The sequence below is a fragment of the Microcaecilia unicolor genome, chromosome 7, assembly GCF_901765095.1.
Source record: "Microcaecilia unicolor chromosome 7, aMicUni1.1, whole genome shotgun sequence".
NCBI lineage: Eukaryota > Metazoa > Chordata > Amphibia > Gymnophiona > Siphonopidae > Microcaecilia > Microcaecilia unicolor.
The window spans coordinates 45,699,461-45,724,566 of NC_044037.1; positions in this window are offsets into that span (position 1 = coordinate 45,699,461).

The window sequence follows — 25,106 nt, forward strand, 5'->3', positions numbered from 1 at the left end:
TCTGAGGGCGCGGGTCCTCTGGTGTTGAAACACATGCACCGAGTGGGGTGACAGTTGGTTGACCAGCAGCAGCCTCGACCAGTGATGGTTAAAGTACTCAATTATTAGCATAAAATGGATTTGCTTTGTGCTTACCGCCTTCCTTACCATGTGCCAATAAAAATATTTCACATTTACTAGCACTTCAGGAACATAGAAAGAAATTTCACTGTTTGTGCCACTCTTGCAGTAAAAGAAGTTAGTTTCATGTTCCTGTATCCAGCTATGCTCAAAGTCTTTCTAAATGGAAGTTGGAAAGTTTATGAGTCGGCTCAGTCGGCAAAAGATTTTTTATAGCAAATCAATCAGGCTGATTCTCCCATATAGTTATTGCATTAATGTTGGTACATCTAACTCTCCCGCCACCTGGGCTTACTTATTTTACCTGCTTTGTAACTCTCATTGCATTTAATGTTCAATAGGTTATTATATGTTGTGATTTATGCTCTCATTCTGTACCTATAAGGTCTGTCCCATCTATGCTGTTTAATCTTTAGTAGGGAGTGGGGCTCCCTGCGTCATTAACATGGTATCTCTTCTCTTCCTTATGAGGAGAATTATTTGCGTTAGTACTAGGATGGTTTGGGGACTTGTTTTCTGGGGGGAGGGGTTCTGGGGTTGAAGGGGGGAGAGTGGGGGGACTGAGATAGGAGGGAGAGGGTTTTTTGTGGATTGTTTGTACACATATTGGGTGATAGATCTTGTAAATGCTTGCTGTGGGGCTTCATGGAGGGCAAGGGACATGGTGCGAAAAAAATCCTACCCATCAGATCCAAGGTGGGGGCTCGGCACCTGGACCTGGGATTGTGGTTAGCAGCATGGCTCTCGGATTGTTATAGAAATGCTGTGACTGTTATCCAATCAAATTTTAACTTGGAATGTGGGTGGGATTACTTCCCCCATAAAACGAAGTAAGATTTTGACGCTACTTAAATGCCATGATGCAGATGTGGTTTGTTTACAAGAAACAAGTCTCACGGACCTTGAACACCAAAAGCTGAAGAGCCAATGAATGAGAGATGTATGTGACTCCTCTTCAGGGGGCAGATGCAGTGGGGTTACGAGGACTATAATATAAGACAGAATTACTATCCCAAGATGGTTGCTATGTACTCCTAAAACTGTGGTTACAGGCTCCGGTCCTTGGTGCGTAGTATTCCTAATTTGGCAGACTCTCCCACTGGAGCAGGCCGAGCCACTTCGCCAGTTGGTCAAGCAGCAGATGGTGTGTCGTAAGTTCTTGACCAGGGGCGCCTACAGTACTTTTGATGTAGTGTCCAGGGTCTCCACTCAAAGTATAACGATGTGCAGACTGTCCTGGCTGTGTGTCTTGGTCCCGGTGGTCCAGCAGAGGTTTGCAGATGCCACGTGCTAGGGGGATAAGCTTTTTGGAGAGAAGCTGGAGGCGGTTGCTGACCTTTTTAAGGAACATGTAGGACCTCATTGACCTGCCACCCAGGAACGCTAAAAGATCAGCTCGCACATTCCTGAATCTTCACTTCCCCAGCTGTAAAGGACTAAAATACAGATTAACACATGCGTCCAGCTTTTCCTACATGAGCACGCAGCTGTGGAATGCATTGCCATTTAACGTGAAAACAATGTGCGACCTAATCAACTTTCAGAAATCACTGAAGACTTCTCTCTTCAGTAAGGCATACCACAAAGATCCATCATAGGAACTTTAACGCATCACCACTTACCTGATATTCCGAATGTGATCTCTCTATACCTGATTGCTTAATTCTATTATGCCATACCAATTGTATCTTTTACTCTGGAATGGCGATTGTCATGACGGAACATTGTAAGCCACATTGAGCCTGCAAATAGGTGGGAAAATGTGGGATACAAATGCAATAAATAAATAAAGACTATTTTTGATGGGATTACATGCCGGATGATAGAAAAAAAATCAACTGACATTGAATGCATCAAAAACTGAATTGATGTTGGTTATGTCAGATCCCAATGTTACATTTCCTTTGGAAATTCTACTCTCTGATACCCTGATTTCAGTTTCCCATAGGGTGAAATATTTGGGGGTGATATTGGATTCTGAATTGTCTTAAGCAGCAGGTACAATCTGTTGTAAAAAACTGATATTTTAATTTGCGATTATTGAGTAAATTGCATCCATTGATCTCCCAAGCAGACTTTCAGAAAGTTGTGCAAAGTTTGATATTGACTGGTCTTGATTATTGTAATGTGGGATATGTAGGATTGTCAACTATGTTAATCCATTCCTTACAAGTGGTACAAAATTCAAAGGTATGCCCTTTTATATGGTTTGTCTAAATATGATCATGTTACTCCCTTTCTTAAAAAACTACAATGGTTGCCAGTATCAGATTTAAACTACTGGTGTTGGTGCACCAAAATTTGTATCAGGATTCATCTCATTTGGTTGAACATCTCCATTGGTATATACCACAATGAACCCTTCGCTCCAAGGATGCATTTACATTGATGGGACCTTCTTTCTGGCAAACTCTACTGGAATGTACATGGAAGAGAATTTATTCCATTGTTAGTCCAATTGAATGGAACAAGCTGCCAGTGACACTTAGGAGGCAGAAAAACTTGACCATCTTTAAACGTTTATTGAGACAGCACTTTTACGGACAGACTTGGGACCATGAATATTTTGCAGTAGTTTGGATTTTCTTGAATGTTGTCTGTGGTTTGGATTTGTTATATCTTTGTTTTTATTATATAGGTTTTTTTTGTATTCTGCCTTGGTTAAAGGGATATTATAAATGAAATGAATCAGGCACAGAAGTGGGTGAGGTCATAATATGTCACTTGGACCAAACAGAATTCCAGAATTTCTATTTCATCCATTGCCAGCAGATGTCTGGCTTGATTGCATGCTTCCGGTTTACATGAAGGCATCCACATCAAGCTGACAGACGCTACTTGCAATGGAGATTCCTTATTGGAGCAGTGAGAGAAGGAATGTGTTGTTATGTACCTGAATATATGTAAACCGCTTTGAATGTAGTTGCAAAAACCTCAGAAAGGCGATATATCAAGTCCCATTTCCCTTTCCCTTATCAGGTACTTATAACCCGCCAACTCTCCCACAACGGGATTCAAGGCGAGGTAACAAATTATAAATCGCTAAACATTCTTCAGTAATTAACAATGAACATCCCGACTTAAAGTACAAACATTACAGCAACATATTCATCAAATTTACTTCAAAGAAACAAATGAGTCTTCAGAGCCTTATGAAAGACAAAAAATTCCTTCACAAGGCGAATCATAACAGGAAGGCTATTCCAAAGTCAAACAGCAAAAAAAACAAAAAGAATTCATAAAAACAGCCTTAAATCATACAGATTTAACAGAAAAAATGTCAAAATTAATTGGTTATATAAACGAGTAGAACTATTATCTAAAATCCTAAATCTTTCTGATAAATCCCTAGGGCAAATGCCAAATAAAGATTTGAAAACCAAACAGAGCACTTTAAAAAAAAGATCCTTGTCTAAAAAGGCAGCTAATGCAACTTGGCCAACAAAGGAGATACCCTATCAAACTTACTTTGATAAATCAATCTTGGTGCACAAATTTGAACTAGCTGAAGCTTAGAAATGTACTTTGCCGCTGCACCTAAGTATAACAAATTACCCTAATCTAATAACGCTAAGATTGTCAATTGAACAATTACCCTAAAATGATCTTGTAAGAAGTAAGAAAGTAACAATCAGAGTTATTTAAGTTTAAAATAAGCCTTCCATACGATGGTGATGTTTATCTGAGATTCCGTTGACAAAGAGGAGTCACGAATCATACCCAAGACTCTAGACTCTTTATAAACCTTTAAAGTTTGCTCATCTTCTAAAACAATAACTTGTAGAATATTAGAATAGTTTAAACCAAACCATAAAATCTTTTTTTTCCTCGTTCAGTTTAAGTTGCATAGCACTAAACCATACAGCAGTTTTCTTGATACATGTATATAACATAGAAGAAAGAGAACCAATATCCTGCTCAACTGGAACATTATAAAAGATCACTGCTCTACTCTACAGCATTTCTCTGCTATTCTGCCAATGACTAGCTCATCCTCTAGGTATATCAGTTTATGCCAACACTGCCAAAGCTAATATAAAAGTAGAAGACCCTTCTTGCCCTACCAGAAGTAAACATAACAGGTACAAACAATGTAGGCTATGCTTGTTCAACCTCCTATTGACTCATCAGAACAGGTTATCTGTAGGAGGTCAGGTTCACTTCTTTCTCCAGTGTAATATTATGCTCTGTGGTTCCTCCTCTCTTCTACTGGCTTTTACAAAAGGGGGGCAAACAAACTTATTTTATGCAAAGGACAGAGCTAAAACATGAGATAGACTTTTTATTAAAGGACAAAAGTAGCCTTTTACAAAGCCACGCTAGCATGTTTAGCTCATGGTAGAACTCAACTGGCAGTAAATGCTGAGACGCCCCATGGGCAGAAAATGCTAAATTGCTAGAATGGCTTTGTAAAAGACCCACAAAGGTAAGACGAGTAAGATGAACTTGCAACCTGGAAACTAAAGAGGCCATGCTAGAGTATTTGTATTTATTTCCCATTATTTGACCCTTTGTGCCACATCAAAAATATCAAGGCACATTTAAAAAAAACAACTAAGCTCATAAAATCTCAACCCATCTATCCCGAGTCCTGATCCATATACAACCCCTCTCTCCCATTCTATCTTCACCATAAATCAACCTCATACTAGCCTCAACAGCCCACCTTCCTCTCCACTCAAGCTCCCTCACACCACTTCCTTGAAAAGCCATATCTTCACTTTTCTTTTTTCTAGTTTTCTATTTTGTAATAATGGTAAACGTATTAATTGATATTTTGGAAGCCCACAGTTCAAGTTATTATAGAATCTAATTCATTAGTTATAAAATCATGGAATCAGGATTGCTAGGTCCTTCTCGTCTAATAGCCCTTACATTTGGCAAAACAATTTCAAGCCTACAAAAGGTGCTTTCACCACAGAGGATATCTGATTGTGGAGAGAGAAATTTGTATCTAACAATACTCCAAGGTTCTTTACCAAGCCCTCATCCCCGCCAACTCTGCAACCCAATTCCCCAAATAATAGAAAGAGCAGAAAACAACCTCCTGTGTTTAGTAATCCAGAGACACTTCGATTTATCCAGGTTCATTTTCCGCTATGCCTGCTCAGACCAATCAGATACTGCAGTAAGGAAACTCACTTATATGGAAAGTACCATCTCTTGGTCCTCTCCCACTTCCAATCTCAACTCATTGTTGTCTGCAAAAATATAGCAGACCTGTCTAAAACTGGAAGATTAATAAAATAAGGGAGACAATACTGAACCTTGTGGCAATCTGCAATCAACCACCTTCATCACTGAGTCTTGCTCTTCCTAAACCACTTTTTATGTTCTCCCCTGCAAAACTGAGGCTAGCCAGGAGAAAGCTAAACCCTCAGAACCCAGCCTTGAATGACATTTCAGCAGCAGAATATGACTTACCATCTCAAATGCTGCAGACAGGTCTAAAAAGACCAGCAGGTCTGCCTCTCCTATCTCTTGCCATACAAGTCTCACTCAGACCTGATGTTTGTTGCTTAGTTTCATTCTCTAACTTTTAGCTGACTTGCATTATACTGAGCTATTTATTTTTTTAATCAATAAAAGACCTTTTACAAAGAAAAAAGAAAGTGTATGTGGGGGGCAATATCAGGCTCTGATGTTGTACACAGTGGGTGTGGATCCTTTGAACTAATGGTCTCAATCCCATGCTCTTAATGAAACCCAGATTCTCTCATATGAATAAAGCATCTAGCCTCTGAAAATTCCAGCAGCAGTTGGTTCACAAATGTCTCAATAAACCTATGAAAGAAGGACAATTGGAACACTGGACAATAGGAGGTAAGGCCATCAAAATCCAGTCCAGCTTTTTTATAAAGACACCCTGGCACATAGCTCTCAGTCAATGAACGGTTTACAATAGTATGTAACTGTGGTACCATCCACTCTTCACAATCTTTCAAGGGCCCTGTGGGGGAAAGGCTCTAAAGAGCCATATTTAATCTTAAATATTTTCAACATTGCTCACTTCCCTTTCATCTGCTGCTCTAAAACATGACTAACTATGGCTTTCAGAATGAATCATCCCAACATACATTTTCCTTCTCCTCCTCAACCCATTCACCACTCCCTGCAAAAGTCTGCCATATGTCCTTAATCTTCCTTCCCTTCTAAATTGGTTGTATTCAGATCCACTGTATCCATAATATCCGTGCTAGATACTTTACCCCAATTACCCCTAATTATCCTCTTTTTACAACTCCAAAAGGTCTCAGAGTCCATGGAAAGTTTCCCAATTATCAGGAAATGATCCATTCATTCCGTGGGCAGAAAATCAGATCCAGAATGTGACCCAATTTGTGGATTGGAAAGGGCACCATTTGGTCTAAATCAGTCAGATAATCTGAAAATCCAAATTTCTCTCCAGAAATCTGAAACTAATAATGAATATTAAAATTCCCCAATATTAACAACCCATTAAAAGACAGCTTAGTCTCTGCTATAAAATCCTGTAGTGTTCAAAACTCCCTTCTTGGGTAGTTTCACCAACAGATCCTCACAATAATGTAGGTGCAACAAATAATCCATTTGCAGCCTCAAAGTGCTTATTAAACATTATTCCAACCCCACCTCACCTTTATTTGATTGATAGCATTGATACAAATTACAATCATCTGCATTAAAGTAAGAACATCTGCCTTGCCTACTTTTTATGGGCTACAAAAAAAACAACAACCTTGTACACTCAATTAAATCCATAACCTACAATGTTTTCTGGGTCACCGATTCCACATTGACTAGTTCTATACAAAAAAATCTCTTTCCACTCCCCAATACAACTATACTCTGCAGTGGTATAACCTGAGCCATTAGTCTTGTATTACTACTTCTCCTACACCTGCTTCATGGTTGCCTAGAATTATAAAAAACCTCATCCTGACCCCTTATTCAACAAACAGAAATCCCTTCCCCTTCCTACTCTTGTATGTTTCCCACCAGCTACCAATAAACAAACTGCAAGTACTCCACTAATTTGAAGCCTTATACACCAAGGAATCCCTCTTGATTACCATTTGATCATAGAAGGGATGTGTCCTTTTGCACATCTTTTCCGATCTCTGGTGCTCATTTTATCCTGGAGTTCCGTCACTAAAATGATGATGTCAGTTACATATGATTTGGTGTGAAGTTTACTGTGCTTGCTGTAGAATAAGGTACAGTGTGCAACAATTAATTAGCAAGGTCAGCTGTAGCAGGTACAGATCAGTTCCTCTTGCTTGATTTATCCTGTGTTCCCATTGCTGAAATAATGACACCAGCTACTTGCTACCAGGTGTGGAGCTCACAGTGCTAAGTATAGAATAAGGAGCAGTATGCAACAACTGATTAGCTCAAAGGATGCTTTGTCTAGCCTTAAACTGGGGTTTGCAGCTGGCAATTTTTGTACTGTGCCACAGAACGTCTCAGATAAAATAAACTTTGCTTAAAAAGCCTGGTTCAGCTATAGTGATAGCACCCCACCCAAGAATCCTGCAGATTTCCCAGCAATTTGACAGCTTAGAGGCCAAACTGTTGGATATCTAATAAAGATTCCCATGTACCTAATATTGGACTTGATTGATAGATTGGATTAAGCCTTGAAGCCTTGAGCGTCTGTAATTGAAACCTGAGTATATTGCTATATGTCTTCAGTATGCAAGTCAAGTTTTATTTGCGTTGCAGCAGAGATGTCAATAAATCATTACTTAAACTCTTATTACTGCAGGACACTTGAACCTGACAAGTATCTCACAAAAACAGGATGTGTAGATGGCCATCAGTTTGTTAGCATGGATACTAAGCAATTGTGAATGAACTTTAACTAGGCCTTAATTCTTCAGGTGCATCAACCTTAACAGGTTAAACATGTCCAGGCAAGTCCTATAAGCAGAAGTTGTATTAAGGTTAAAAGTCATTAATTCCCACCAACTGGCACGGACAGTTCCTTCAGATTGGGTACAACTGGAAACAGAAAAGAATGGCATATAAAGATCATAGAGCTCAATGGTGTAACCACTAAAGCAAGCTGGACAAAATCTTGGGGCCACCCATTGATAGGGCCATCTGACACTGGGATGTCGGCACTATCAAAAGTGAAGAACAGCAACACAGCTACAGTAGTCCTGATAGTGCACTAGAAGGTCAGTGCAGCAACACTGTGCATGTACTTATTTCCAGGAACCAAACCTCGGTACGGCCTACCATCAAGAGAAGCACTTAAGTGCCTTATCTTCTGCTACTGTGGGGTCAAGTCTTGTGATAAGATCCAGGAGATCTCGCTGCTGATACCGTGTAACTTGACCCCATGACAATAGGAAAAAAATGCTTGAAGTATTTTCTTGCTGCTGAGCTGCATTGGGAATTGAATGATGGAATCAAAGGCAGCACAGCAACATCGCTGGATGTAGGTACAGTGTCTGCCTTGCTGACCTCTTACTAGTGTTTCAGGAAAAAAAGATTTTATCTGCCCATTGGTTGGGGGGGGGGGAGGTTTGAAATAATCTGTGATGCTGTTCCTCTGAACCCTCCACTTCAACCCTGACACAGTCCCTAGAGACCCACCTCTGCATTGCTGCCCCAGTCATCATCCCTAGTTTAGACCTCACTTTTGAGCTCATACCTTTGTTGTACACCTGAACCCCTCTCCTTGCACCCTGACACACATCCATCCTGCCCTAGACACCCCATACAGTCACACATTACATCCCCACTGTGCCCTCTACCATAGGAGCCGACTCTGTGGGTGCTTGAGCACCCCCAATATTGAGAACATTCCTTGTATATGGCCAAGGAAGTGTTATTTCCACTGGGCTTAGCACCCCCAATAATTTTGAAAAGATGGCTCCTATGCCCTCTACATCTATAAGCCCCCACTTCCCCAAGCTCTTTTGTTTAGAGAAGAGATGGCTGAGGGGGGATATGACAGAGGTCTACAAAATCCAGAGTGGAGTAGAACAGGTTAACCTGAATCAATTGTTTACTCTTCCAAAAAGTACAATGATGAACAGACACTTCATGAAGTTACATTTGTATGGTAATACTTTTCAAACAAATAGGAGAAAATATTTTTCACTCAACAGATAAGATCTGGAAGTGTTGCTATAGGATGTAGTGAAAGCAGTTAGCATATTTGGGTTTAAGAAAAGTTTGGACAAGTTTTTGGAGGAAAAGTTCATAAATTGCTATTAAGGTAGACACAAGAAAAACCACTACTAATCCCTGGGATTGGTTTAATGGAATCTTGCTATTCTTTGGGATTCTGCCAGTTACTTTGTCCTGCTTCCAACAGTGACCAATATAGGTCACCTGGCTAGATGGACCATTGGTCTGACCCAGTATGGCAATTCTTATTGCCCTACATACTCCAGTTCCAGCTACCTATCCACATACCTTGCCACAAACTCCTTTCAGTTTACATACATACCCTCACACCCCCATCCCTGCGCCCTGACTAAAGCTCTGAGGGGAACACCATGGCCTCCACTACATTGGCAACATGGCTTTATAAGGGACAATTTCTTCAGCAGGGGCCCATCCAATTCTAGCCACACCACTGATACAGCCCTACTAACCTACCCATTCACAGCAACCATCCACATCTACAATTCCTTTCTTTCCCTCAGAGATCCTCTGTGGTTTTAAGTCTGTCCTCATATGTTAAATTATGAGGTAATATGTTTAATGTTCCTAATCTGATTATGCATATACATATAAGTCACACTATCTTTCAAAATGACAACTTTTTCTAGGAGGAGGAATATGGCCTCATCAGTTCTTCAGTAAAGATTTTAATCATAGAAGATTTGTAAGCAAATTTAAGAGTTATTTGAAACAGCTGGTTACTGTGACTTTTTCCTTTGAGAAATATAGCATACGCTTTTCTGCTATTCCTTATAAATGAACACTTTGCAGCTTACGTTTATTATTTTTTTTAATTAATGAGGGGGTTCATATATTGAAAGGAGAATTACAAACACTACTTTGATTAATCATGTTTGAAAATGGATAAGATGCTGGTTTCATAAAGCTGAATACGTAGATTTAAAGGTCACCATATAAGTTGTAGATGATACCTTATTACTAGACTACTTAAATGTGCTTTTGATTAACCTTTGAGAGCTAAGCTCCCTTCATCATCACAGAAGGAGCTACAGATATTTCACAAAAATGCAAGCGAATTACTATCCAGCTCTATAGCTAGACAGAATGTTTATATTTAATAAAAATGCCCCCCCTTTCACCTTGATATTGAGCCCATGACGGTAAGCATTATTTTTAAACATCAGCCACCATAACAAAAAAAAAAAGGTTATTTATGCAAATGCTCAGTGATATTATCTGGATAATGGCGCTGCTGAATATCTGGATAGAGCAGTGAGGTGGCGGCACTATCTGGAAAGCAGAGATATTCAGCCAATATCCAGACACCTTATCCAGATAGAATTATCTGCCACTACGCGAATAACACTGGTCTCTGCCCCAGTACTATCTGCATAGGCAAAGCAGCTCATTCATGTTCAATTTTGTGAAAACAGGCAAGTGAAAACATTTTCCAACATACCTCTAGGTGTCAGGTTATGACATTTACTTAAGTGGCTACAGTAAAAAGGGCCAATGTTACGAGGAGAGGAGGAACCGGAGCAATTGCCCTGTGCCTCCATGGTACAGGGGTCTCAAGCCTGCTTGAAGTGGAAGGAAACATAGCTTGCAGGTAAGCTTTAATGACCACCTCTTTCGTTTTGGTCTTGAGCCCTAGTATATTTAACACTGAAGGAAGATGTTTTGGGGTAAGTGGGGATGCATGGGGAGAAAGAGAAGCAGGGTTTGGCTGTCTTTATTATAAAGGGGCAGGGCTAGGCATGTAGGGGTAATTCTTTAACATTGCATCTATATTTAGGTTCCTGGAGGGCACCTATGTGGTGCCTAGTCTATAAAGGAAATTAGGGCATCTCATTTCCTTTACAGAAAATTAGCATAAATGTGTATATTCATGTGTATGTGGTTAAGGCATGAGCACTTAAGCCAGCCATAGAGGTAGTGTAAGTGTTCACAGCTAAATGCCAGAGATATGTGTGTAAGTAATGCACATGTGAGTCCCCTAAACACCCTGCCCAGACTCCACCTACATTTTTTTTATTTTATTTTTGTTACATTTGTACCCCACGCTTTCCCACTCATGGCAGGCTCAATGCGGCTTACATGGGGCAATGGAGGGTTAAGTGACTTGCCCAGAGTCACAATGAACTGCCTGTGCCTGAAGTGGGAATCAAACTCCATTCCTCAGTTCCCCAGGACCAAAGTCCACCACCCTAACCACTAGGCCACTCCTCCACCATTGTTGCTACTATTTGAGATTCTACATGGAATGTTGCTATTCCACTAGCAACATTCCATGTAGAAGTTGGCCCTTGCAGATCACCAATGTGGCCGCGCAGGCTTCTGCTTCTGTGAGTCTGACGTCCTGCACGTACGTGCAGGACGTCAGACTCACAGAAACAGAAGCCTGCGCAGCCTTCTACATGGAATGTTGCTAGTGGAATAGCAACATTCCATCTAGAATCTCCAATAGTAGCAACATTCCATGTAGAATCTCCAATAGCATCTATTTTATTTTTGTTACATTTGTACCCCGCGCTTTCCCACTCATGGCAGGCTCAATGCGGCTTACATGGGGCAATGGAGGGTTAAGTGACTTGCCCAGAGTCACAATGAACTGCCTGTGCCTGAAGTGGGAATCAAACTCCATTCCTCAGTTCCCCAGGACCAAAGTCCACCACCCTAACCACTAGGCCACTCCTCCACTCTACATGTACATTTACCTGTAAGTTAAGCGGATATTTATAGAATAGGGCTTAGGCAAAATTTTGGCATGTATGGGCATATGTGCAGTGCTCAGATAAATGCTGAACTGAGGCCCCTGTCCAGACTTTGAGGTTATCTGCCATAACTATCAGAAAGGATTTAATGCTAAGACAGCATCTAAATTCTGAGACTGGTGGATATCTAGTAATGCATGATGATCCATAGGGCCCAATATTCAAAGTGATTTAAGTGGGTAGATGAGATGTCTACCTGTTTAAATCATACTCAGCTGGCCAGCCACCAATATTTAGTGGCATTTAACCAGGCAGTGGTACTGAATTTGGAACTAACCAGCTATTTTTAAATTAGGCAGTAAAGAGGTGTTCTGAGGGCGGAGTCAGGAAGAAGCCAGCAACTATGCAGGTGCAGTCAATATTCAATGCTGGGGCCCACATAGTAATAAGTACATAAGAACATAAGAGTAGCCATAATGGGTCAGACCAATGGTCCATCTAGCCCAGTATCCTGTTTCCCAAACAGTGGCCAAGCCAGGTCACAAGTACCTGGCAGAAACCCAAATTGTGGCAACACTCCATACTACAAATCCCGGGGCAAGCAGTTGCTTCCCATGTCTGTCTCAATAGCAGACTATGGACTTTTCCTCCAGGAATTTGTCCAAACCTTTTTTAAACCCAGATACACTAACCGCTGTTACCACATCCTCCGGCAAAAAGTTCCAGAGCTTAACTATTCATTGAGTGAAAAAATATTTCCTCCTGTTTATTTTAAAAGTATTTCCATGTAACTTCCTCGAGTGCCCCCTAGTCTTTGTACTTTTGGAACGAGTAAAAAATCTATTTACTTCTTTAAAAACTATTATTAACAGCATGTCATGCAGCATAAAACTACAAAGAAAAAGATGTTCTATTCCATTTGGAAACTCAAAAGAGTAAAACCTTTCTTCCCGAGATACATATTCCGCACCCTGGTACAGCCAATAGTGATAAGTCATCTCAATTACTGCAATGCACTGTACGCAGGCTGCAAAGAGCAGAACATCAAAAAACTCCAAACTGCCCAGAATACTGCGGCCAGACTCATATTTGGAAAAACCAAATATGAAAGTGCAAAACCCTTAAGAGAGAAACTCCATTGGCTCCCACTTAAGGAATGTATTGCATTCAAGATCTGCACAATGGTACACAAAATCAACATGTTAAACCTTATGGACCTACCTCCCAGAAACGCCTCAAAATCATCCCGCAAATTTCTTGACCTGCACTTCCCCAACTGCAAAGGACTAAAATACAAGACGACGCATGATACCACCTTCTCCTACTTGAGCACGAAGTTATGGAATGCACTACCTAGAGACCTGAAAACAATCAACGAAACAACTATCTTTTGCAAATCCCTCAAGACATATTTCTTCAACAAAGCCTACAATGAAAACCCAGAACTGTACTAATCCACCTCTGAAAACCCATCGTCTAAGAAAACCCATTGTCTAATATACCTATTAAATTCCTTCCTTCTTCTCTCTACTTCTTCCCCTAATTAATCTCTGCACAACAATAATTGTACCTGACATCCAGGATTAACTGTGTGTAACAAAACTATGTAAGCCACTTTGAGCCTGCAAATAGGTGGGATAAGGTGGGATACAGATGTAATAAATAATAATAATACAAGTGATCAAAAACATCAGAAGGAAACACATACCTATAGGGGATAAAGCATCCAGCATTCCCCTAAAAAAACAAATGAGAGCATACTGTAGCAGTTCATGAGGTATCAGACAGCAGTACATCTCCGATTTAACAATATGAATCTGCTCTCATTTGTTTTTTAGGCTCTTTTCTAAGTATACCACATATGTACCTCATTCTACCACAATATTGCTTTGAATTAATCCAAACCATGTATGTGTTCAGACCGGAATCGGCTAACGCCGTTAACGGTAATATGCAAGCCACATTGAGCCTGCGAAAAGGTGGGATACAAATGCAACAAATAAATAATACAACCATAAGGAACTAACCAGTTCCATTTGACTATTTATATAACTAGTTGTATATTAAAAGCATAAGAGTATAATCTAGTTCCAATCAAACCAGTTTGCAAAGCAAAAAGTAAGATAAATAGGCAAATAGAACAAAATAAAGAATGGCTGAGCCATACAGATCTGATCTGATACTCCTGGGCAGGGCAGTATCATAGCAAATGATGGCAGAAAAAGACTGGTAGAGTCTATCTAGTCTGCCCAGTAATGGTAGAGTTTACCTGCTGATCTATGAGGTTACTCCTCTGTTTAGGATTGTATCTGTTGCTCTGTGCAAGTTATTTATTTTAATTTTATTTATTTCAGAGTCTTGATATACCGCTGCAAGGGCCTACACATAGGCATCTACAAGGTCTACACAATAACAAAGTAAAAAAAAAACAAACATAACAGTTTACAAAATGGAAACACACAGTAAAAGAAGAGAGACTAAAAGAGGAGAAAGAAGTGAGAGAAATTAGAGTCTGTAGTTAAAAAGTCATTTAAATTTTGTTTTAATTCTGTCATCTTGCTACATAGGGATCCTCTGTGTTTATCCCACACCTTTTTGAATTCTTTTCCAATTTTTGTCCCCATCACCTCTACGGGGAGGGCATTCCGGACATGCATGCACCGCTAGGGGTGTACAGTCCTGAAACTTGGTTTCATTTCCCTTGTCTTTTACAGGAATTTTCATTTTCTTTGTTTTCTTGTTTTGGTAATGGGAGTAAAGTGCACACACTTTCTGAAAGAGAGTACCATTCATGAACAATGCACACTCTAATAATTCTTTCCCTTTTTTTCTCTTCCTTTGTCTTTTTTTCCTCTCTTCTTTTCCTTCTATTCTTCTTCTTTCTTATTTAGGGGTCCTTTTACTAAGGTGTGCCAATGATTAGTGTGTACTAAATGATACAGATGCCCTTATATTCTTATGGGTGTCTTATCATTTAGCGCACCTTAGTAAAAGGACCCCTTAGCTTTTCATTTGAACTTCTCTGAGTTCTATTTTGTACACCCCTTTGCTACTTTTTTGTGAATAGTAGTATATCAAGTGTTTGAAATAAACAAATAAAATAGTATGCACGTACTTAGGCGATTTGCACTTGCACAATGGTTCATAAATATGCACTTTATCATGACAGTGAGGGCCAATATTCAAAGTGATTTAGACAGCCGCTGTTCGGTTAAGTCACTTGGTCGGGGCTAGCCGCTAATTTTCAATGGCACTTAACCGGCTAAGGGCTCCTTTTACTAAGCGGTGGTAAGCCCATTGTGGGCTTACTGCTCGCTATACAGGAAGTACCTCTGGGCTAGCATGCAGTCATTTCCAGCCAGAATGTACCCAGTGGTAATCGGGCAGTGCCACACACTGCCCGGTTACTGCCGGGTTAACGCGGGAGCCCTTACCACCACCTCAATGGGTGGCGGTAAGGGCTTCCCCTGAAATGGCTGTGCGGCGAGTGCTTTACTGGTCGCCCAGCCATTTCCTGTAGGAAAGGGAGACTTCCCTTTTACCAGCTGTGGTAAAAGGGGGCCTCGGCGGGTGTGTAAAACACATGCTGATGCCAGTGTCAGCCCCCTTTTGCCGCAGCTTGGTAAAAGGGGCCATAAGCGCTACTGAACTTCACGGTTAGCGCCTAATTCAAAGCCGGCTATGTTGGGGACGTTCCAGGGGTGGAATCAGCCCTTGGCTGCTTAAGTGCTGATATTCAGCCCTTAACCCCTGGATTCTATATAGCGCACCTAGAGATCTGTGCCAAAATTCAAGGGTATTTTGTAACAAGGTGCATAATTTAATTGGCTTAACAAGCCAATCAGCATAGTTAACAGCACTTAACAAGCAATAATGAGTACTAATTGGCAATAAGTAGAATTTATGCACACAACTCAACAAGTGTATTCTATAATGCATTGCACCTAAATTCTAATGTGTGCAGACAAAAAGGGTTATGGGCGGAGAAATGGGCATTCCATAGGCATTTCAAAATTTATGTGCGCTGTTATAGAATATAGCCCTCTGCGCTTAAATCTATGTGACGGGATTTATGCCACGTTTTCATTGGTGTAAATGGAGGTGCATCGTTTTAGGTGCTAGGATATCAATTATGTGTATTCTATATACCACACCAAAATCTAGGCACCGCTTACAGAATAGTTTAGATGTGAAATGTTTTCTGCATGGATTTTCTAGGTGCCATATATAGCGATCAGATTTACTACATAATTGGGACTGCAGAAAAGATTGTCCTATTTTTATGTGCTAGCCCATGGTTGCTTAAGTGCTATCGACTTAAGCAACTATGTGTTAGCCAGCTTTAAAATAACCGGATATTCAAAGCCAAGGCCCGCACAGGGAATAAGTCTGACAGCAAAATGCTCACCACCACCAGCTGATTACAGGACCCGTGATATTTTAGGTTGACTTATTAATATCTTGGTGGGGGGGTGTTAGGATTACTAATTAGAGGGCCCTTTTACTAAGGTGCGCTGAAAAATGGCCTACAGTAGTGCAGGCATGTGTTTTGGGCAAGCACGGATCCATTTTTCAGCGCGCCTGCAAAAAACACCTTTTTTAAATTTGTGCCAAAAATGGACGTGCGGCAAAATCAAAATTGCCGTGTGTCCATTTTGGGTCTGAGACCTTACCACCAGCCATTGACCTAGCGCTAAAGTCTCATGTGGTAACCGGTGGTAATGACCTGCCCGCGTCCAATACGCATGTCCGAAAATAATTACCACAAGAGCCACACGGTAGCTGGGCAGTAACTCCATTTTGGCACACATAGGTTGCACATAGATGCTTACACAGCTTAGTAAAAGGGTTCCTAGATATCTGTATGCTTTGCCCATCTGATGTGTATGAAGCGTCTGGTTCCACTAACATTAAGAGGGATTGTTCAGTTTTCCTCTTCTGTGCTGAACATAAACATATAGTCATGTCTTATTTTAATGAAACTTATTGGAAAGCAATCCAGATCTGCATAGTTTTTAACATTTCACCCAGTTCTTCAGTTTCCAAGAAAATCTGGATAATTATGTAATGTTCTCAAGAATTGCAGCACCATCTTCAGCTGTTTGCAATTTAAAAAGAGAGCATTTTGTGATAACACAGGAGCAGGGCTGTACCAAGGGCTGTACAAGTGATGGGGCTGCACAGAGCACAAGGAAGACAGGGGTGCCAAAACTGCTGCACATCCATTGGCTCCTCTGCTTGGTCATGGTGCAGTAGGAGAGTGGGGTGCCAGAGAACATATCACATAGGGTGAAACATTGGCATAGCCACAGGTGGGCCTGGGTGGGCCCAGGCCCACCCACTTAGGGCTGAGGCCCACCCAACAGTAGCATACGTTTAGTGGTAGCTGGTGGGTATCCCAAGCTCCACCAGTAGAAGCTGATGGTAACGAAAACACTACTCTCCATGATACCGGCACCTGCGCTTGCTCAGTTTTCAGCGCATGCCTGCTGCAGACTACCAAGGTGGAAAGAAGTGTTTTCCTGCTAGCTGAGATATCTTTTTTGTGGTGGTGGGGGGAGAACACTTGGTGCCCACCCACTTCTTTTTTTTTTTAATTTTTTTATTTATGCAGATTTTATTTTATACATCCAAAGCAAGGCTTTGTCAAAAAGCTTCAGTTATTAACAGGAATACCAAATAATGGGAATACTCCCAGGAAATAAATTTCTATAATTACATAGTCCTCAATATAGGAGGAGACTGTACATATAAACCTAATAAGAGGTTAGGTATTATATAAACAACAAAAAAATAAAAAAGAAAAAGAAGGCGTCTAGGTATTTAACATCAAACAATATAAGTCCGTAATAGAAACTCTCATGACGGCTTAGGATTCCTTGCATTTAAAAATGATCGAAGCTGAACCGGGTCGAAGAAATGATATGTCTCTGTATCAAAGAAAATTACACATTTACAAGGAAAACGTAATTGGAATTTTGCTCCCAATTGAACAGTCTCTTGTCTCATTATCAAGAATTTCTTTCGTCTTTCTTGTGTGGCCCTCGACACATCCGGAAAGATTTGAATCCTTTCACCGATAAAGGTGATCATTGAAGTTTGTCTCAAATATAACCTTAACAAGGATTCTTTATCAGCTAGAAACACAAATGATACCAAAAGCGTAGATCTAAATTCAACCTCCTCCTGTGATTGCTCTAATAAAGCTGATATATCAAGACTCACAGAGGGTTGACCCCTCTGCGATATAGTTTTCACAGGAAGGAAATAAATCTTTTGCACAGGAGGAAGGTTGTTTTCTGAATATTTAAATACTTCTATCAGAAACTTTTGAAACAGATCTCTTGGTGAGGTATATTTAAGAGAAGGAAAGTTTAACAATCTCAGGTTTAAACACCTACTTCGATTTTCTAGATTCTCAATCTTTCTTTGCATTAAGTCCACATTTTGAAATATTTTAATCTCTTGATCTTTTATCTGAGTTATCGAAAGATCACATTGCTGTAAATTCTTCTTTTGAGTAGACAATTCAGATTGAAGATTTTCAATTTTCAAAGAGTTAGTATTCGTATTAGTTACAAAATTCAAGCATACCTTATGCAAAGATTCTATAGCACACCATAGAGATTCTAATGTAACACTCGGTGGTTTCTCCAAAGATTGCAGAGTCACGGGTGGGTTAGGCTGGTCAGCAATACTTTGCTGAACCGCAGATATTTGCTCCATGGAGTTGTCTGTAATTCTGCTTTCCTTGGGAGTACTTTCCAGATTCGATTTTTCGCGGGGAATCCCCGCTATTGGCAGCGCCATTTCTCCAGAGGAGTTCTCCCTCCCCAACTCCGCAGCCACTTTCTCAGGCCGAAGGGCGGGACTTCCTCCCGGAGTGCTTCCTGCCACTCGAATCTGCGACGGACTTCGGGGGCTTAGCGAGAGTTCGCTATCCAAGCCCGGACTCCTCTCGGTCTCGGGCAGCGGAGCGCCCAATGGTGTTACTGGAACAGTGAAGGCTGTTATTGGAGGTTGCCTGCTGGTCCGGTCGGTGGAGGGTAGGGAGATTCCTCCTCGCACTTTCCCTTTCCGTTTAGGCATAGTAGTAGAAGCGAAAAACAGTTTAAGGGAAAAAAAAAAACTCTCCAGCTCAGACTTCAGCGTCCTACCCAGACGCCATCTTGAAACAGTCTCGTGCCCACCCACTTCTTGCCTAGGCCCACCCAAAATCTGTTGTCTGGCTATGCCCCTGGAGCGAAATTCCGGGTTGGTACAATCATGCATTGGAGTGTATTTTATAAAATATTGAGTGATTGAGATGATTTTCTCAAAGCAGAGGACAGCATTAATGCTATTATAATTTAGTGACACCCATGGTACGTCCCAGTAATGGCACACTTGGAAGTCCTGTAAAAACTAGGATTCAGAATTAGAAATTATTCATTTTAGACAGCCTAAAACTTTATGAAACATCAAGGGCCCTGTTTATTAAGGTGTGCTAGCATTTTTAGCATGCGCTAAAATTAGCGCACGCTATATGCTAGAGACACCCATATATTCCTATGGGCGTCTCTAGCGTTAGCACGTGCTAATTTTTAGCATGTACTAAAAACGCTAGCACGCATATAGCACAGCTTAGTAAACAGCACCCCAAATATTTAAGAAGAGAATAAAGCTATCATATTGCCTAATACCATTAACAAATAAATATAACACGCTCACAAATATTTTTGTTAACTATAATATTATAGTCCCTTTGGAAAATGTTCTTATTAAACACTAGTAAAAGAGGCCCGTTTCTGGAGCAAATGAAACAGGCGCTAGCAAGGTTTTCCTCCCCAACACCCCCCCTTCTCCCTCCCTCCCTCCCTACCGACCCCTTCGTCGTTCTGACGCCATTGCTCCGCACCTCCTGAATGCACCATACGCCATTGCTCCGCCCTCGGTGTGTGACGCCATTGCTCCGCCCTCGACATCATCACATTTGACGCGAGGGCGGGGCCCTGAGACGGCGATTTCGGTGGCATCACCACCACGAACCCTTCGAACCCGTTTTGATGACGGAAGTGACGTCAGTGTCCTCAGAACGTTGAGGGTGAGTTTTATTATATAAGATGTTTCCAAAGAATACTGAACCAGGAGAGTTCTTTCTGCAACCAGAAAAGTTCTTCATATTTCTCAAAATGTAAATCACAGCTACAGGGGTTTGCAGAACCTGGAGCAAGGAATTAATTTGCATCTGATGCTTCATCAGTCGATTTTTATATATATATTTTTTTAATTGTACCCCCCCCCCCTACATTTTTTTTCCACAAAGTGGGGAAAAATTCCTAAAGCAGTGGGAAAACCCAAATATACTTGACAACTTTTCGTTTTTCAAAATGTAAACAGATAAAGTACAGATGTTAATGTTTTAGAAAACAATATATGAAACGTTTGTGCCATTAGACATTCTCTGGTGCTAAAGCTTCAGTGTCAGGATCAGCAAAGGTCAAGTAGAACTGGAACACTCAGAGCAGCAGTGCACTGTAAACCAGTTTCACACCAAGCAAAGGTCAGTTCTATAACCCATTTCTCACTGGAATGTATACAGATCTCATTCTTTCCCACAGATGTAATTAAATAGTTTCACTGGTAGATCCACGTAAAGTTTATTTTTCACTTGAATGTACAATGGATATAAAAAAAGCAGGAGGACGTTGAAAGGTCGCAGGTTTCACTTTCTGTCCTTGAATTTTGAAATGTAAAATTCTCATCTGAACATGAACTTGTTTTTAAATAAGAAAAGAGGTTCTTTTAGTTAAGCTACAGAAAAGTCTGGGCTTAGCGTATGCTAATGTCTGCTATGGAGGGTTGGGTCATGATGCAACTAGAGGACTATTTAGGTAAATTTGATTTGTTACATGCTTCTCAATCGGGATTTCATAAGGGATATAGCACTGAGACTGTTTTGGGTACCTTAACTGCACATGGGAGGTATTAGTTGAGTCATGTGCAATGTGCTGTAGTAATTCAATTTGACCTATCAAGTGCATTCAACCTTGTTGATCATGAGGTATTATTATATTTGTTGGATAGTTTTGGCGTTAAGTTGGTTTAAGGGGTTTCTAAAAAAATGAATTTATAGAGTTAAGAAGCAGGGTATCTCATCGGAAGCTTGGACACCTGCCTGTGGACTCCCGCAGGGCTCCCCCCTCTTGCCCATTCTATTCAACCTTTTATTGCAATCTCTGGGAAAAGCACCTCTTTCATATATGCCAATATTACGATACTAATGCCGGTTTCGAGAGAACATTCTAAGTTGGTGGAAATAATTCAATTGTGTATTGAGAATATTGAACAGAGGGCTTTGAGTTTTTGTTTGAAACAACCAGGGAAAAAAACAGATTTTTATGGTTAGGCTTTGTTAAGGATTTCATGGGCAAAGAACGATACATTATTAGAAATACTGAATTTAAATGTGAATCTTCTATTCGTATTTTAGGGGTCGAGGTAGATAGCTCACTATGTTTAATCAAGCAAATAAGATTGTTAAGAGCTCTTTTTTTATTAAGGAAATTATGAATTATTCCGAAATATTTTGAAGTACCACCATTTAAGCTTGTAGTTAAGTCAATATTACTCTCAAAAACTGATACTGTGTAGGCTGTACTAATTCTATTGTGAAAAAAATTGCAGACAGTTCAAAATCTGGCCATAAGGGTAATATATTCATTGAAGATGGATGATTCAGTTAAACCTTATTCTTACAAACTAAAGTGGGCCTGTTACAAAGGCGCACTAACATTTTTAGTGCACACTAAAAATAAGCATGTGCTAAACGCTAGAGACTCCCATATATTCCTATGGGCGTCTCTAGCTTTTAACACATGCTAATCATTAGCTCTCGCTAAAAACGCTACTGCGCCTTTGTAAAAGACCCCCTTAATTGGTTACTGGTCATGGTGAGGGTTAATTTTAAACTACGTACATCAGTCCCTGTATGGTTTCGCTCCCTCCTAGTTGTCTAATTTCTTTTCACTTTTGGATAAGCAACTACTATGGGGTCAGTTAGTATTATGATTCCTGTCTGTAAATCCAATCAAGCTTTTTAGACAGTTATCTTCTTTTTGGAATTCTCTTCCTTCTTTTCTGCGTTCCCAAGAGGAATATTGGAGTTTCCTTAAGCAACTTAAAACTTTTTTTATTTAAGAAATACATGGGTTGATCTTGCTATATTATATATGTTTAGCTTTGTTGTTTATCTCAAATAAATTGATCTACAATTTACTGTAGTAGTACATTAAGGATTTTTTTTGGCAGGTCCTGTGCTATTTTCAATTAGCATATGGGAGTTACCAAAAAAATAACACAAGAGCACTTAGCACCTCTTTTTTAGGAGGTGCTAGTTCCCCTGTTAAGTCCACCTTATCCAGTTAGGCCCCAATGCTCAGAAGCAAATGCGGGCACTAGAGGCAATTAGCACTGGACAAGCACCCACATTTGCTCCTGCGGAATGCTCAGAGCCAACGAGTATGTCAAACAATGAGCTCGCTGGTTCTGGGTGCAATGAGCATGCAATAGAGGGTCTTCCACATTCCTTCCCAAAGCTCAGTGGGCAGCGTGTCAAACAAGGGTGCTCCTCCCACGGCAAGCCCTACACCAGTTCAGAGCTGGTGTTAGGGCTGTGCCAATCGGGGGAGGAATAGGGAGACCAGTACTTCTGGCTGTCACTAGCCCTGGTGGTCTGGTGGACCCCAGACCCCCCCCCACCCCTCCAATGATGTGAAGGCCTGGTGGTCCAATGGACCCCAAAACCCCCACCCCCGAAAATAAAACCCTGTTGCTCCACTGAGACCCCTGACAAGAATCCCTCCTCCCCCAAAGACTAGCCTAGCCCTGGCGACCTAGCAGTCGTCTCCCCCAACCCCCTCCTACCTTGAAGGTGGAGGACTAGGACTTCTTCCCTCCTCCTGTTGGGTGGTCCTCAAAATGGCAGAACCCTGCCCTGCCCAGTGCATCCTGGGATGCACTGGGCGGGGATGCACCGGGTGGGGCCTAACTACCCTATAAGGGAGGGAGGCTCAGGCACAAAGAGACAGTTTCTCTCCAGAGCTATAAAAGATGCTCCTGCTCTGTTTCAGTGCCAAAACTCTTCTCTTTTGTCTTCTAAATAGTCCTGTCTCAGACCTTTGTCCACTATTGTCAGGTGACTGCTTTGGCCCAAGCAGATCACTCGTTCCTCCAGTCTAGCAGATGAAATGCAGTCCTGGAGAACAATCATGTCCATAGTTGATACAGGCGCCCTCCCTGCAAGAGTTGGCACCAGCCAAAGGGCCCACAAGTCTTATCACATACTTCTGTCGGTGTAAATCTGTCTTGTTACCAACTTCACCCCTAAAGATAAAGTGCAGATGTTCTCAGTAAAGTCAGTGTCCTTGGGCTGGCAGATATGTAGAAAACATTCAGGCAACCATGATAGTCTTGCTAGAAAAGATGAATCCTGGCATAGTCAGGCTTCTGATGATAGGCTACAGTTGCACAAAAAGTGACACACCAGGGACACCACTATAGTGTGAGACCTTACTATCACCCTTCCTGCCCCAGCTGCAGCTCCCTCCTTCCCTTCCTCTTTCCCCCAGTCCACAAGAGTCAAAACCTCTCAGTCCAGATAGGCCCCCCTGGGCCTACTTTCCACTCCTGGTGGTGCAGAGTGATGGGGGCAGGAGCAAAGCCCTTTTGCTCAGGCCCTTTGTATCCACTTAAAGAAAATGGCTGCCATGAGTAGGGGAGTAGCCTAGTGATTAGTGCAGTGGACTCTGATCCTGGGGAACTGGGTTCAATTCCCACTACTGCTCCTTGTGACTCTGGGCAAGTCACTTAACCCTCCATTGTCCCAGGTACAAATAAGTACCTGTATATAATATGTGAACCACTTTGAATGTAGTTGGAAAAACCACAGGAAGGCAGTATATAAGTCCCATTCCCATTCCCATTCTCTTTCCCTTTCTCACAGCAGCTCACTGTGAGCTGCTGAGAGTGGCAACCATTTTCTTTAAGCAGCCACAAGGCACAAGAGGTGGTGGGCTTCATGCCTATTGCCCCCACTGGACCACCAGGGATGGAAGGTAGGCCCAGGGGGGCCTATCTGGACTGGGGATTTTTGACTCTTGTGGACTGGGGGGGAAGGGTAAGGGAAAGAGGGAGCAGGAGGGGATCAAGAGACTTTATAAAAAAAATAGTTACGTAGGTCCCAGATTATATTCAGTGTCTGAACTCACATAGCAACCAGCCTATTTAGGACAGCTTTTGATCTGTCAGGTTAGCTATGTGGGTCCTGGCACTGAATATTGCCAGCACCTACATAACTGCCGGCTCCTCCCCAACTCTACCCCCTGTACCTCTCCTGACCTGCCCATTTCTTATAGGCAGTCAAAGCCAATATTCAGCAACACTGTCTGATTAAATGCTGCTGAATATCGGCAGTTAGGTAGCCCCTGGTGATGGACTGGAGCCTCTCCTGCCCATTTAAATCGCTCTGAATATCAGCCGGTGAATGTTACACTGATAGCTCTTTAGCTTAGGGAATTCAATGTATAAAACAGGGAAAGAAAATAGATAGGGATACTTATTTATTCTCCTGTTTCCTAGAATAGTACTCAGTACAAAGAAAAAGGAAGATCTCAATAAATACACAGAAATACCAATTAGGAAGTTAGGATTTTCTTTTATTGGTTTAGTTAAAAGCACAGTAGTAGGTTTCAGCATGGAAGAAGAAAGCTACAGAGGAAAAGGGCTCCAATGTCCAAGCAAAGCAAAGAGGATTCATTGAAAGATGGATGAAGACTTGCAAAAGATGACTGAAACACAAAGAGACACTGACACGGACTATTTGAAATTCAAGAGAGAGGGAGAAAAAATCAGAATACACAAATATGTTGGATGTCATGCATCTGTTTGATGTTGATTACTACTACTACTACTAATCATTTCTGTAGCACTTCTAGATGTACACAGTGCTGTGCACTTGAACATGAAGAGACAGTCCCTGCTCGAAAGAGCTTACAATCTAATCAGGACAAATAAGGGATAAGGGAATTAATAAGGTGGGAAAGACACCGGACAGTCAGAGCGCTGAAGATAAGCAGAGCTCCTGAAGCATCTTTTTGACAGTTGCCACTT